We start from the raw sequence: 15,519 nt of genomic DNA, 5'->3' as shown, positions 1-15,519 counted from the left end.
TGCTGTGTGATTCCACTGAGAGGCTCTTGGAAGCTTGCCCCTGGTGGCTTCCAGACTTTGCCCCATGTGCCTTTTCCCTTTGCTAATTTTGCTTTGTATCCTTTCACGGTAATAAGTTACAGCCATGCTGATGGCTATACTTTGGGTCCTGTGAGTCCTCCAAACAAATCACTGAACCTGAATCTTGAGTGGTCTCAGGGATCCCCAGCACACCTCCCATATGTTCTGCCATATGCTCAAATAAAGATTTCCTGCATTAACATCCAAATGTTGCAATGTTTTGGTTTATGAATCACTCACTCACACTGTCAAAAGCAAGTATGTTTTATTCTTCTTTTTATTTCAATAGCTTTTTGGGGAACAGGTGGTGTTTGGTTACATGGATAAGTTCTTTAGTGGCGATTTCTGAATTTTGGTGCACCCATCACCCGAGCAGGGAACACTGTACCCCATGTGTAGTCTTTTATCCCTCACTCACTCTCACCCTTCCCCTAGAGTCTCCAAAGTCCTTTGTATCATTCTTATGCCTTTGCATCTTCATAGCTTAGCCACTTTTATTTTTTTGAGACGGAGTCTCACTCTGTCGCCAAGGCTGGAGTGCAGTGGTGCAATCTCGGCTGACTGCAACCTCCACCTCCCGGGTTCGAGCAATTCTCTTGCCTCAGCCCCCTGAGTAGTTGGGATTACAGGTGCACACCACCATGCCCAGCTAATTTTTTTTTTTGAGACGGAGTTTCCCTTGTTACCCAGGCTGGAGTGCAATGGCACGATCTCGGCTCACCACAACCTCCGCCACCTAGGTTCAAGCAATTCTCCTGCCTCAGCCTCCCGAGTAGCAGGCACATGCCACCATGCCCAGCTAATTTTTGTATTTTTAGTAGAGACAGGGTTTCACCTCGTTGACTAGGATGCTCTTGATCTCTTGACCTTGTGATCCACCCGCCTCGGCCTCCCAAAGTGCTGGGATTACAGACGTGAGCCACCACGCCCGGCCAATTTTTATATTTTTAGTAGAGACAGGGTTTCACCATGTTGGTCAGGCTGGTTTCGAACTCTTGACCTCAAGTGATCCACCTCCCTCGGCCTCCCAAAGTGCTGGGATTACAGGTGTGAATGAACCACCACACCTGACCTATTTTTTAACCACAAAAATGAATTAACCAACTTGACAGATACATCCTTAGGCTGAAGACACCTGGTGTCATTGAACTTGGTTATCCATCTCCTTGTTCTGATTCCAAGCTCACTATATGTTTCAATATAAGAATGTAGTCTCCCACATAGATCTTCCTACAGGAAAGGAACACACTGTTGGCAAAAACAATGATCCAGTCTGACTGATGATTACATTTTTCACTAGAAAGGAATTAACTCACACTCCAGGTTTATACCTTGCCCTCTTTTAGTTTGGTTAGCGTGAGTGTGTCCTTGCTTTCCTCTGTGTGAACTAATGAAACCAGCTTTTTGGCCCTACAGAGTGAAGGACAGGATACTGGAACAGGACAGTCCATGGCATTGTTACCCATTCATCCCCAGTCAGGTCTTGTTGGAGACTGCAACAGTTTAGTAATATACCAGTGAGTCTATTTCTAGCTCTACTTGAAGAATGTTTGTGCCAAATAAGAGTTTCAATAACTAAGCTGTGTTGAATGATGTTCAAGACAATTGTTCTAAATTTTATTCTCTAATGTCCGAGCAAGGTTCCAATGCATATCAATGCAAATATACTATACATTTAAATGGTTTTTAGTTACCTTCTATTTATACAGTTAGAAAATGTTGCTCATATCTTATTAAAATAGGTCTATCTAGGAGACCATGAACAAATTTCTAGTTTTGTCATTAAGAATCTCTGAATGGGCTGGGCGCAGTGGCTAAGGCTGTAATCCCAGCACTTTGGGAGGCTGAGGTGGGAGATCATGAGGTCAAGAGATCAAGACCATCCTGGCCAACATGGTGAATGCCCATCTCTACTAAAAATACAAAAATTAGCTAGGCATGGTGGCGCGCACCTGTAGTCCCAGCTACTCGGGAGGCTGAGGCAGGAGAATTGCTTGAACATAGTGGGGCAGAGGTTGCAGTGAGCCAAGATCACGCCACTGCACTCCAGCCTGGCAACAGAGTGAGACTCCGTCTCATAAAAAAAAAAAAAAAAAAAGAATTCCTGAATGTACTAAATTTTAGAATTTCCTCGATACAATTCACATATTTTTTCCAAATAATTATTTCCATTGTTTAAAAATAATTACATGTTGATAATGGTTTGCTCAATAATACGGAGATGTTACTGTCCCTCATGCATGCAGGAGGAAGGGCAAGGCCAGGTTTTGTTTATTTCCTTTTCCTGGTGTTATATGGCTTGTGGCATTTCACTGATTATGAATCATTTTCTTGAACGTTCATAAAACAGAAACTATTCTTACTGAAATCCAGTCAGATGATTTCCAAACAGTAGATCTGAAATGCCTTTTAAGAGCCAAGAATGCCTTCTGAGCAGTCCTGTACCCAGGTCAATGATTTATGTCAGCATTTTGCAAAATGTGTTCTGGGAAAAACCACGACAGGAATATTAATAGAGTGTTACTTTAAAGTTCCTGGGGTCAAAATGCTAGAGAAACACCAGCCTAAACAAAGTTAAGCAAGTTCAGTACTGCAGGCCTTCTCTGAACAATCTAATATTCTATGAACTGAGTTAAGAGGCAGATCCCAAATTTCCTTCTTTCTTTCTCATTTTCTCCTCAGGAACAGATCACGGTAAATCCTTCTTTATAGGGAATATTTCCCAACATAATCTCATAGTGTCAGATAAGGTGTTTCAGTTTCAAACATTAATAGTTTCCGTTTTATGAACGGATAGTTTCCTTTTTATGAACATTCAAGAAAATGATTCATAATCAGTGATGTGCCACAAGCATATAACACCTGGAAAAGGAAATGAACAAAATCTGGCCTTGCCCTTCCTCCCGCATATATTATGGACAGTAAATAACATCTCATAATTATTGAGCTACTAACACCTGTGGTAGTGGCTGCCCCAGTGGCAGAGAATCCAGGCCAGTGTTCTCAAACTAGTAGTCTATCATGAGATCCATTTCTCCTTGTAAGATTTTTTTTTTTTTTTCTGAGACAGGGCCTCATTCTGTTGCCCAGGCTGGAGTGCAGTGGCATGATCTCAGCTCACTGCAACCTCGGCCTCCCAGGCTCAAGCCATCCTCCCACCTCAGCCTCCCAAGCAGCTGGGACCACAGGCTTGCACCACATGCACAGCCTTTGGTAAGAGATCTTGATTTTGTCTTCACCCTCCTCTCTTCCTACGGAGGGCGTTAGAACCCTTTTTACCCCTGTAACTCCAATCCTCCTTCCAAGAGGCATTGTCTGCATAGCTCTCGTACTCTACTCTTCCAGCCTCATAGTTCCTTCTCTTTTGAACTAATCTTTACCCCCACATCTGGTCACAATACTAAAGTGCATTTCTTTGTTTTAGTTACTTGACTGTTTTTAAAACTGACAAGTCAGTGGTTCTCCTACATACGGGAAAAATAGGCCCTAAAGTACATATATAGGGTCTGTAACTATATAGGGTCTCACTCCGTCGCCCAGGCTGGAGTGCAGGGGTGCCACCACGGCTCACTGCAGCCTGGACCTCCCAGGCTCAAGCGATCCTCCCATCTCGGCCTCCCGAGCAGCTGAGACCATAGGCGCACACCACGGCGCCCGGCCAATTTTTGTGTGTTTTTTTAGTAGAGACGGGTCTTGCTGTCTTGCCCAGGCTGGTCTCTTACATCCTGAGCTCCCGCGATCCTCCCGCCTCGGCTTCCCGAAGTGCTGCGATTACAGGCGTGAGCCAACGCGCCCGGTAATACTTTTAAGTTGCAGTGTCACCATAAAAGTGATATTATTTTTTTCGAGCCTGTAGGGGTTATGAAAAGGAAAGCCCAGAGCTTGAGTATCCGAGGGGCCGAGCTCGACGTAGCACTTAGGAAAAATGGATCCCGGCGCCACCGGCTTCAAGGGGGCCCCTCCGAAAAGCCTTCCACCCCGGCCTCAATCCCGAGGCGTGCGAGTTCCGTGGAGGAGGCCCCGCCCGCGGTTCCAGAGCCAGCATGACGGGCTCGCGTCCACCCTGCAAGGCCTCCCTGAGTCCCCAGCAGGAACTTAAGAGGATACGAGAAACCCTCCAGCAGAAGCCGGCAAGCTCAGGGCACTCGCGCTGCCGGGGCGAAGCCGGAAATGAGCCGCCCGCGGAAGCCGGCTTCCGGAGCCCGCATTTCCGCTCTAGAACTCCGGAGGTTTTTGCATCTCTATGGCTTGGGCCTCGCGGGGCGGAGCCTGTGGGCTATGGCTCAAAGGAAAGGGGGCTCCCAGCAGAGGCGGGAGGGAGCCTCGGTCCATCTCTTCGCGATCCCTTTCCGATACCCCTTCATACCAGCGCGCACCGGGCAGTGCCACCAGTGGAGTCTCGGAAATTGCTTTCATCACGATTTAACAAAATGAGGACACAGGAATACGATAGGGCACCCCCAAACCCAACAGCTCTCCAGCTTTTTTCCAGTAATGTATGCGCACATGCATTTTTTTAAATTTAGAAGAAGTCTACGTTTCATGCAATAACGCAGCTGAAATGACATTTGAAGCCCTTCTGGATTTGAACCCCAGGCTGGGACTAGATATGCTGCTCTCGTCTCTCAGCACAGACCCTGCTCTCTGGTCCCTAAGGCCGCGGGCAGGAGAGACACACCTGTCCTTCTGCTTGCCCCAGGGTTCCAGCTGGCCCATCTGTTGATTCAAAGGTTCATGCTAACCAACGTATCTATACTTTCTTATTTGTATTTTCCACTCTAAAAAGGGAAAGAGAAAACGATGCAAATATAAATAACTGAAGAATCTAGTAAAATTATAATTGTCTAGGTTTACAAAACCTATGGCATCCAACACAAATAAGGGTGTGGTAAAATTAGTTCATTCTGAGCACACAGAATGTAAATATATGCCATCCTGTTGAAAAACTACTTGGCATTTTATATCAAAAGCCACTGTGATTCACGGGATCCCATCTGTGAAAATTTATCTCAAGCAAATATTGCAAGAGAAAGGAAAAGCTGTATTTTTGAAGTGATTCTGCAATGGACAACTATTGTTTTTGTTTGCCCAACATTCAGTTTTTCTTTTTCTTTTTTCTTTTCTTTTCTTTTCTTTTCTTTTCTTTTTTTTTTTTTTTGAGAAGGAGTTTTGCTCTTGTTGCCCAGGCTGGAGTACAATGGCACAATCTTGGCTCACCTCAACCTCTGCCACCTGGGTTCAAGCGATTCTCTGGCCTCAGCCTCCTGTGTAGCTGGGACTACAGGTGTGCAGCACCACACCCAACTAGTTTTTATATTTTTACTAGAGATGGGGTTTCACCATGTTGGCCAAGATGGTCTCAATCTATTGACTTTGTGATCTGCCTGCCTCCACCTCCCAAAGTACTGGGATTATAGGCGTGAGCCACCGTGCTTGGCCTATTTTATATTTTTCTTTCCTATGGGGAATACCCTGAAGGTGGGACTGTGTGTTATTCACCTTTGTACTCTGGGTGTTTAATACAGTTCCCACCCCAGAAATGGTGCTCAATAAAGGCTTCTTGAAGAAAACTGAATAGCCTTGAGCCCGGAACTGAGAAAGAAGTTGAAACAACTATATGAAAATGTGATAAATCCTAGATGATAAACAAAAGAGAAATAGAACCACATGAATATGAACAATTTTCTTTGAAAAAATGGCTTGGTCCCTGGGGATTGGCTCCCATATGGTGGGCAGATGAGTTCTAGGGACATACTTGTACCTAAGATTCACTTCCTGAATTTCTGCTTCCTTTGTTTGCCTTAGGAATCATCTCTCCTCTTGGAGATTAACAGGAGAAATTAGTATTCTCTTTAGATAGATCCAGTCTACCTTCAGGATATCAAAGACCACCCCACAAGGCCAATATTCATGTGCAAAAATTCAGACATATAATGCGAAGTGTAGAGGAGGCTTAAGATACAGTCAACAAGGCCGGGAACGGTGGCTCATGACTGTAATCCCAGCACTTTAGGAGGCCAAGGTGCAAGGATCCTGTGAGCCCAGGAGTTCAAGACCAGCCTGTGCCACATGGAGACATCCCATCTCAACAAAGATATAGTAAGACACTAGGGAAGGGGCAGGTTTCATTAGGTGCCTGAAGGAGATGGGTCAAGCCAGTCTGGAAACCCTTGAAAACTTGTTCTGATGAGTGATTGCTCATCTTTTGATGGTGATACTGAATGAGTGATATCAGCATCAATTTCTCTGCCATACGAGACTCTCCTGGAGTCCATCTGTGACTCTGAAATAGTTAGAGTTGAACGAGATGGATAGGAGCACAGTTTGCCATTGAGTATAGCATAGATCTCATCTACAACTTTGGACCATAGCCACTGAAGCTGGGAACACTCTGAAGACACCCAGTTCCCTGGTCTGTGAGATCACCTGCTTAAAGGACAAAATTAGTTGTTAGAAAGTTTTTCCATCGAGTCCTAACTGGTATTAATATAATGATGTCCTAATTTAGCTATTGGTAACTCTTAGCAATCTTTGGTGCGGCAGCCAGAACCTAACAGATAGAAGACTTCTTAACTAACTTCTCCCACCACCGGATTCTGCAATGTAGCAAACATTTTCACTTTTTTTTTTTTTTTGTGAGATGGACTCTCACTGGAGTGAAATTGGCACCATCTTGGCTCACTGCAACCTCTGTCACCTGAGTTCAAGCAATTCTCCTGCCTCAGCCCCCCAAGTAGCTGGGATTACAGGTGTGTGCCACCATGACTGGCTAATTTTTGTATTTTTAGTAGAGATGGGGTTTCACCATGTTAGCCAGGCTGGTCTTGAACCCTTGACCTCAGGTGATCCACCCGCCTCAGCCTCCCAAAGTGCTGGGATTAAAGGCATGAGCCACCATGCCTATCCTAAACATTTTCACTTATGATATTAATTATAAATTGTTAAGAATAATTTGATTCTCCCAAATAGCAAACAAATGAATTATTAGAAAGTCGAGGCTTTGCCCAGGGGTACGCATGTTAGTAAGCAGCCAAACCACGACTCAGCCATGGCTTACTTTGTTCCAAATCCTGTGCTCTTTCCATCACTGCAATGTTTGGCCTTCCTGAACTGGTAAGTAACAGTAACATAAACTCAGTGAAATAAATTCTGGCTGTGTCAACCAGGCGTGGTGGCTCACGCCGGTAATCCCAATACCTTGGGAGGCTGAGGTGAGTGGATCACTTGGGGTCAGGAGTTTGAGACCAGCTTGGCCAACATGGTGAAAGCCTGACTCTACTATACAAACAAACAGAAAAAATGAAACAAAATACCAAAAATTGGCTGGGCATGGTGGCATGAGCCTGCAGTCCCAGCTACTCAGGAGGCTGAGGCAGGCAAATTGCTTGAACCTGGGAGATGGAGGCTACAGTGAGCTAAGACTGCACCACTGCATTCCAGCCTGGGCAACAGAGCGAGACGCCATCTCTAAATAGATAAACAAACAAATAAATTCATTCTGGCTGTGTCTACCTGGGTATGGGATTGATTGATCCATGACTGGGAAATTTTGGACAAGTCTGTTAGAGAGAAGGTGAGGGGCTCTTCATGAGAGGCTCTTAAGAAGGCATTGGCCCAGGTGCAGTGGCTCTCGCCTGCAATCCCAGCACTTTGGGAGGCAGAAGTGGGTGGATCACTTGAGTTCAGGAGTTCAGACCAGTCTGGGCAACATGGCAAAACTCTGTCGTCACCCAAAATACAAAAAAAAAAAAAAAAAAAAAAAAAAAAAAAAAAAAAAATTAGCTGGGCATGGTGGCATGTGCCTGTAGTCCTAGCTACTCAGGAGGCTGAGGTCAGAGGATCAAGAGCCCAGGAAGCTGAGGCTGCATGAGTGGAGATTGTGCCACTATACTCCAGCCTGAGAGGCAGTGAGATCCCTGGACCCAGAGAAAAAGAAAAAGAAAAGAAGGTAGCAAATGTGGCAGACCTAAGCTGAGAGGAGGGAAGGGAGTCATGAGGGACAGGACACTTGGAGCAAACAGAGGGTCCTGGGACCTAGAGGTTTCACGATGATGAACAACAGGTAAGTGAACCCTGGGAAGAACTGAGTGCTGGACTTAGAGGGCAAATATGCAAGTTCAGACTTTCCAAGATGACCGGGAATCAAAACCGGGATATGGCCATGGGAGTGGATGGCTGAAGTGAAGCAGAAGCAAAGATCAATGGAAGGGAAGAGGTGGAGGCTTAGGAGGTTGGGTCATCCACTGGGATCCTGAAATCACCCAGGATGAGGACAAGAGGAGGATGTGGGTAAGGTGCTCAAGTTCTGTGGGAGAAAATCTGGAGAAAGACAAAAGAGCAAGGAGGATGAGCGCGGTGGAGATGGGTGTGTACGCCTCAGGGGAGGAAGGGTTTAGCACCAAAGTGGAAGAGCGATGGCTCATAAGTGGCAATGGGAAGCTTGGTGAACTCCTAGTGCCAGCTTGGAAATAGGGGACAAAAGCAACCTCCCCTGTAATGGGTGTGACACCCTGGGGGACAAGCCCAGGTGCCCTTAGGATGAAGATCTAGATATTCTAAGACAACAGAATGCTTCCTCTATTATCGATAATGGTATCCTGGGCTCAAGTGATCCTCCTTCCTTAGCTCCCCAAGTGGCATTACAGGTACGTGCCACACTTTACCTGGCTCATGTATTTTTAAAAAATTGAGATATAATTTACATACCATAAAATTTACCCTGTTAAAGTACACAACTCAGTAGTTTTGGTGTATTCGCAAGGTTGAATCTCTGCTACAAATTCCAGAACATTTTCAAGAAGAAACACTATACTCTTTAGCAGTCACTTCACATTCCCTCCACCCCTAAGGATTTTGTTTTGTTTTGTTTATGCAGTGGCACAATTTCAGCTCATTGCAATCTCTGCATCCTGGGTCCAAGTGATTCTCCTGCTTCAGCCTTCAGAGTAGCTCAGATTACAGGTGCACACCACCATGCCTGGCGAATTTTTGTATTTTTTAAGTAGAGATGCAGTTTCACCATATTGTCCAGGCTGGTTATGAACTCCTGACCTCAAATGATCCACCTGCCTTGGCCTCCCAGAGTGCTCGGATTACAGGCATGAACCACTGCACCAGGCTGGGATTTGTTCTTTTTAATAAAAGATCACATCTGGTGTTGGTAGGGTGGCTTAAATTTTGAACCCAGAAGGGCTGTCTACTAAAGATAAAGAAAGAAGGGGAAAAAAGCACAATTAGCTTTTCCAAAGTTCAGGTGATATAATAAGACATAGAGATAAGGATGGATGGATGGATAAATGATTAGATAGATAGATAGATAGATAGAGTGATTGATTGATTGACTTACAGATAGAGAAAGCAATTTTAGATCCACACATCAAAGCAAAAAGAAATGAGCCTAGGGAAAGCAGATATTTAGGTGAACTGGGTTAAAAACTCATTCTTGCAGGAGTTAATGTTTCATTTTCTTCATGTCTCCTGTATCAACTGTCTTCCTGTGTCCTTCCAGACATTTCCGTTTCTGGGGAAACCAAGGGTAAAAGGGGCAGGAGTTTTGGAGAATTCCTTGCTTTGGAAAACCATGACAGATACTTGTTCCCTACCACCCTCTCAGCATCTTACAAAGAGCGGTGGTGGCTGTTGGAAGCTGGAGGAGGAGGTGGGATCCCCCCACCCACACAGCCGGGGTGCCTGAGCCATCCCATCACAGTCGGGGCAGGGGAGGAGCCTGTGCAGTTGGCAGAAACGCTGAGGGAACCACAAGCCTCCAGGTGGGTCTTGGGGGCCAATGTCAGCAGAGGACCCTCAGTTGGCATGCAATTTTTTTATTTATTTTTTTATTTTTTATTTTTTATTTTTTATTTTTTTGAGACAGAATCTTGCTCTGTTGCCCAGGCTGGAGCCCAGTGGAGCAATCTTGGTTCACTGCAACCTCCGCCTCCTGGGTTCAAGTGATTCTCCTGCCTCAGCCTCCTGAGTAGCTGGGACTAAAGGTACACACCACCACACCCAGCTAATTTTTATATTTTTAGTAGAGACGGGGTTTCACCATGTTGGCCAGAATGATCTTGATGTCTTGACCTTGTGATCCGCCCTCCTTGGCTTCCCGAAGTGCTTGGAATTACAGGTGTGAGCCACCGTGCCCAGATGGCACACATTCTGTTTAAGCACCCTTTGCAGGGTGGGACTGTTTGGTCAAAGAAAGGGGCTTCAGTAAGATTAATACAAATGGAGTGCAACATTTCATACATTTTCCAGAGGTCTCTTTTTCTAAAGTAGATCCCTCTTGCCTTATCCATCCCCCAACCCTCTCCGATAACTTTCGGGGCATGTTGATGGTAGCACTCAGCTGTTTTGAATGTCTGCCACATGGAATCCCATTTTGGGGTGGCCAATCTCATTCAGCAGGGCCTTGACCTAGAAGGAGCCCTGATCCCACTCTGCTACATTTCAGGGCTGATTGAACTTTCTATTCTACTCAGGATACTGACCTCATAGGATTTCTAAATTTGAGGGAACTTTTGAATTCATCACATCTGATTCTCTCTGAAATTACATATTACCAGTGAGAACCTAGAGAATCAGAGAGGTTAGGCGACTTGATCAAAGTCACCCATCCTCATTGAGTGTGGTAGCGCTCATCTGTAATCCCAGCTACTTTGGAGGCTGAGGCTGGAGGATCGTTTAAGCCCAGGAATTGGGAGTCCAGCATGTGCAACATAGCAAGACCCTGTCTCTACAAAACATGAAAGAATTAGTCTGGTGTGGTGGTGCATGCCTGTAGTTCCAGCTACTTGGGAGGCTGAGGTAGGAAGATTGTCTGAGCCCAGGAGTTGGAGGCTGCAGGAAGCCACTGTACTCCAGCCTGGGCAACAGAGCTAAAATAATAATAATAATAATAAAACAAAGTCACCCACCCAACTAATCCACAGTGACAGAAAGCAGGTCAGTGGTATGTGGGAACAGTGCAGGAGAGGAGGTGAAGGTCAGAAGGTGGGGCAAAGAAATTCTGCCGGATGAAGGCTAGGTTTCTTATCTTGATTGTGTGTATAGTTTCATGGGTGTATATGTATGCCAAAGCTTATTAATTTGTGCACTTTAAATACATGCAGTTTATTGTATGCCAATCATATCTTGATGAGGCTGTGAACAAAAGGCCCTTGTCTAGTCAGAGGGATGTGTTGTGGTCTTCACACACCCCCAACCCCAGCACTGTCTTAAAACCAAAGCTTATTCTAAGTCAAAAGTACCTTTTCCCATATTGTCATTTTTTATTTTATTTTATTTATGAGATGGAGTCTCATCTCTGTCACCCAGGCTGAAGTGCAGTGGCTCGATCTTAGCTCACTGCAACCTCTGCCTCCTGGGTTCAAGTGATTCTCCTGCCTCAGCCTCCTGAGTAGCTGGGACTACAGGTGCATGCCACCACCACACCTGGCTAATTTTTGTATTTTTAGTAGAGACAGGGTTTCACCATGTTGGCCAGGCTAGCCTCAAACTCCTGACCTCAGGTGATCCACCCACCTCAGCCTCCCGAAGTGCTGGGATTGCAGGCGTGAGCCATTGTGTCTGGCCTTTTTTTTTTTTTTTTTTTTAAAAAACTCTATATTCCTAAATTATCTATAATAAAAAATAACCACACCCTTTTAAAAAGTAACAAATGCCCTTCAACAGTTCACATCTGACCTGGTCCTTGGATGGAAATGTACCCCACAGAACTGGGAAGGGGTGGGGAACAGAGACAGGTGTGATTTGTTCTATTTTCCTATGTTCATCTTGAGCAATGCATATGAAAAATATCTTTTCTGGATTCATCCAGTGAATTTAATTTAGGATAAAAAAATGGAGAGGAACCAGGTTTCTATTCTTGGACTATGGTTTGTGGTGGTAGCTCGTGGTCTCCACTAGGTCAAAATAGTTTCTGAACAACCCCTAGATGAGAAAGAGGCAGGAAGCCTTCTAGGAAGTACAGACTCCTCGTTTTCTCCTTCTTTCCCTGATCAAACACCCAGGGCCACCAGGTGTGGTCAGCTTCTGGAGGTCCAAAATAGCTTTTTTGTGGAGAACATGAAAGTACAGAGAGAAAGGTGGGTGTGTTCAACCTTCACTTCCCTTTATTGTTGAACTTGGGCTGACCCCTGAGATGTACAGACTGACCAGGGCTTGATATGCTCAGTGTGGAAAATAAGACCCTTTGGTTTCCTACCAGAGTATTGTTTGTTTGTTTTGTTTTATTTTTGATATGGAGTCTTGCTCTATCTCCCAGGCTGGAGTACAGTGGCACAATCTCAGCTCACTGCAACCTCCTCCTCCCAGGTTCAAGCAATTCTCCTGCCTCAGCTTCCGAAGTATTGGGATTACTGGTACGCACCACCACACCTGGCTAATTTTTGTGTTTTTAGGAAAGATGGGGTTTCACCATGTTGACCAGGCTGGTCTCGAACTCCTGACCTCAGGTGATCCACCCACCTCAGGCCTCCCAAAGTGCTGGGATTACAGGTGTGAGCCACCGCGCCTGGCCAGAGTATGTTTTCATGCTCTATTGGCTGAAAGGACCTAAGAAGAAACATTCATGCATCTGAGGGTTTTTTTTCTCTATATGACTCTTATAGAATTGCAAATGTAATATACACTTATAATATTTTCAAATAAGACAATTACATGAAATGCAAGCAAGGGTAGAGGATGGGCAGTGACGCCAGGAGTCAGATGAACCCATCAGACACCATTTCTGTCTAAGTCAGAGAGATGTCTCTTTGTGTAGGTGTGGGAGGTGCTGCACCTGAGCTGTCCAAAGTGCTTGGGGACAGAGGATGAACTCTGAGACCTCTGGGCGTTCATACTACCGTAGACATTTAACCCACGTGCTGCATCTTCACAGTGTGCCTCCCCTGTGTCCCTTCCAGGCCCCAGAGTTTTTGCCCTTCTCTCCCTGACTCTGTGCTCTGGGAGGCCAACCCTAAAGGCTGCATCACCCAGACCCCTTGCACTCCGGATTTGGGTCAAGACTAAACACTGGGAGGCAACAGGAGATGGAGAGCAGGAGGAGAGGGAGCCGGGGTATGTATTCCCTGAGGCTTTTCTCCCTCCAAGATGACAGCCCCCGCCCAGCAGGGTTCTGGCTCTCCATCCTTAGATGCCTAGATAATGGATAATAGCTTCCCACAGTTGCTATTATATTACCTGGGATCTTTAACATCCCTTAGCGGCTCCTAAAGGATAAATCCCTACCCCACTTCTAAGAAGTCTCTTCATGGAATTCTTGGCCTGGCAGCGATCTGAAACATCCATCATGTTGAAATGAAACGTTTAAGTTTCTGTTTCTTCTCCCAGACTTTGAGAGGGGCACAAAGGCAGGGAACATGTCCTTTTAAGCTTTAGTTGAGCACTTGGACTGAACTAATTTGTTGGGTTGACTAGGGGTGTTGCAACATTTTATTGAGATGATCTTAGACCTGGATTTTAAAGGGCACTGCTGCCTGCGTGTGCTGTTTGGATGAACACATGATTGTACCAGGATGAGGTTTTAGCTGGCAGGGAGCAAGGTCCAGGACTATGCAGATCACGTTGTACAATACTCAGGGCAGCATGACTCCAGCTTAGGGTGTGAATCACACTCTTTTGTTGATAATGATGCAGAGGACACTGGTCACAAAACTGATGATGATGTTCATAACAGCGGAATGTCCACTTGCTGACTGAGTCAGAGTCACAGAAAAATTTAATTTAGTGCTGGTATATTGCAAGGTAATATTTGTGGTTTTTTGGTCAATTTTTTTTTGTTTTTTTTGAGACAGAGTCTCACTCTGTTGCCCAGGCTGGATGGAGTGCAGTGGCATGATCTTGTCTCACTGCAACCTCTGCCTCCCCGGTTCAAGTGATCCTCCTGCCTCAGCCTCCCAGGTAGCTGGGATTATAGGCATGATGCCTGGCTAATTTTTGTATTTTTTAGTAGAGATGGGGTTTTACCATGTTGTCCAGGCTGGTCTCGAACTCCTGACATAAAGTGATCCACCCGTCTCAGCCTCCCAAAATGCTGGGATTACAGGTGTGAGACACTCTACCTGGCCTCAGTTTTTTAAATTTATTTTTTGTTATTTAGACAGGGTCTCACTCTGTCACCCAGGCTGGAGTACAGTAGTGATCCTGAGTTCAAGTGATCCTCCTGTCTCAGCCTCCCCTGTAGCTGGGATTACAGGTGTCTGCCACCACACCTGGCTAATTTTTGTATTTCTGGTTGAGATGAGGGTTTCACCATATTGGCCAGGCTAGTCTCGAACTTCCGACCTAAGATGATTCTCCTGTCTCGGCCTCCCAAAGTTCTGGGATTACAGGCGTGAGCCATCATGCCCAGTCCCTCCAAACTTCTTGACCTTGTGTCCAACAAACTCCTCGTCACCACCCTCCAATTATGCTAATCCTTGCCTCTATACCTTTTCTTGTGCTGTTCTCTATGAGGAAACTTTGCTTGCCCCTGTACCTGGTTAACTTCCTATCTTTTTTAAGACTCCTCTTCCAGGAAGTCTTCCTGATCTTCTCTTTCATTCAGGCCGAGTAAGGTGCCTGTATTTCATTGACTACATCTCCATCACACACAGATTTTATTTTATAACATTTTTGTTTTTGTTTAAATTTTTTTTTTCCACTTTAAACCCTGAGCTCCTTGAGACAGGAGCTGGGTCATATTTGTTTTTTCTTTTTTACATTTATATTTTTCTGGTTTTATTCTCATAAAAAGGACTGAGCCATATTCTGCTTTGAATTCCAGACTCTAGCACAATGGCTGGCAAACAATATGTTTGTTGTTTAAATACATCGATGAATTAGATCAATTTCTTTCCCTCAGGACACTGGCATGAACCTTCAAATACCATATTACATGATAGGCTCTTTCAGCTGTGAGAAACAAAGAGTCAGATATGTGGGAGGATTCCTGAAGACACCGTTGCCTTTGGAAAGGCACTGATCCAACTCAGTCTGAGGGACCTGTCTGTCTGTGTCATGGCCCCTCCACTGCTCTGTGTTCACTTTGTTTGCTTCCCTTTTTTTTTTCTTTTCTTTTCTCTTTTTGAGACAGAATCTCACTCTTGCCCAGGCTGGAGGGCAAATCTTGGCTCACTGCAACCTCCGCCTCAGGTTCAAGCAATTCTCCTGCCTCAGCCTCCCGAGTAGCTGGGACTTCAGGCATGTGCCACCATGCCCAGCTAGTTTTTTTTCTTGTATTTTTAGTAGAGATGGTGTTTCTCCATGTTGGCCAGGCTGATCTAGAATTCCTGACCTCAGGTGATCTACCTGCCTCAGCCTCCTAAAATGTTGGGATTATAGGCGTGAGCCTCTGCACCCAGCCTGTTAACCTCACTTTTCTGATCAGCTTTCTCTGCACCTTTCATTTCTCCTTCCTCCTAACTTGAGCTGCATTTGGTATCAGCTGCCTGTGGCCCTGACTTTATCTGACTCAAG

This window comes from Saimiri boliviensis, chromosome 17 (assembly GCF_048565385.1).
Source record: "Saimiri boliviensis isolate mSaiBol1 chromosome 17, mSaiBol1.pri, whole genome shotgun sequence".
NCBI classification, from domain to species: Eukaryota; Metazoa; Chordata; class Mammalia; order Primates; family Cebidae; genus Saimiri; species Saimiri boliviensis.
Note: the sequence above shows the minus strand (reverse complement) of the source record.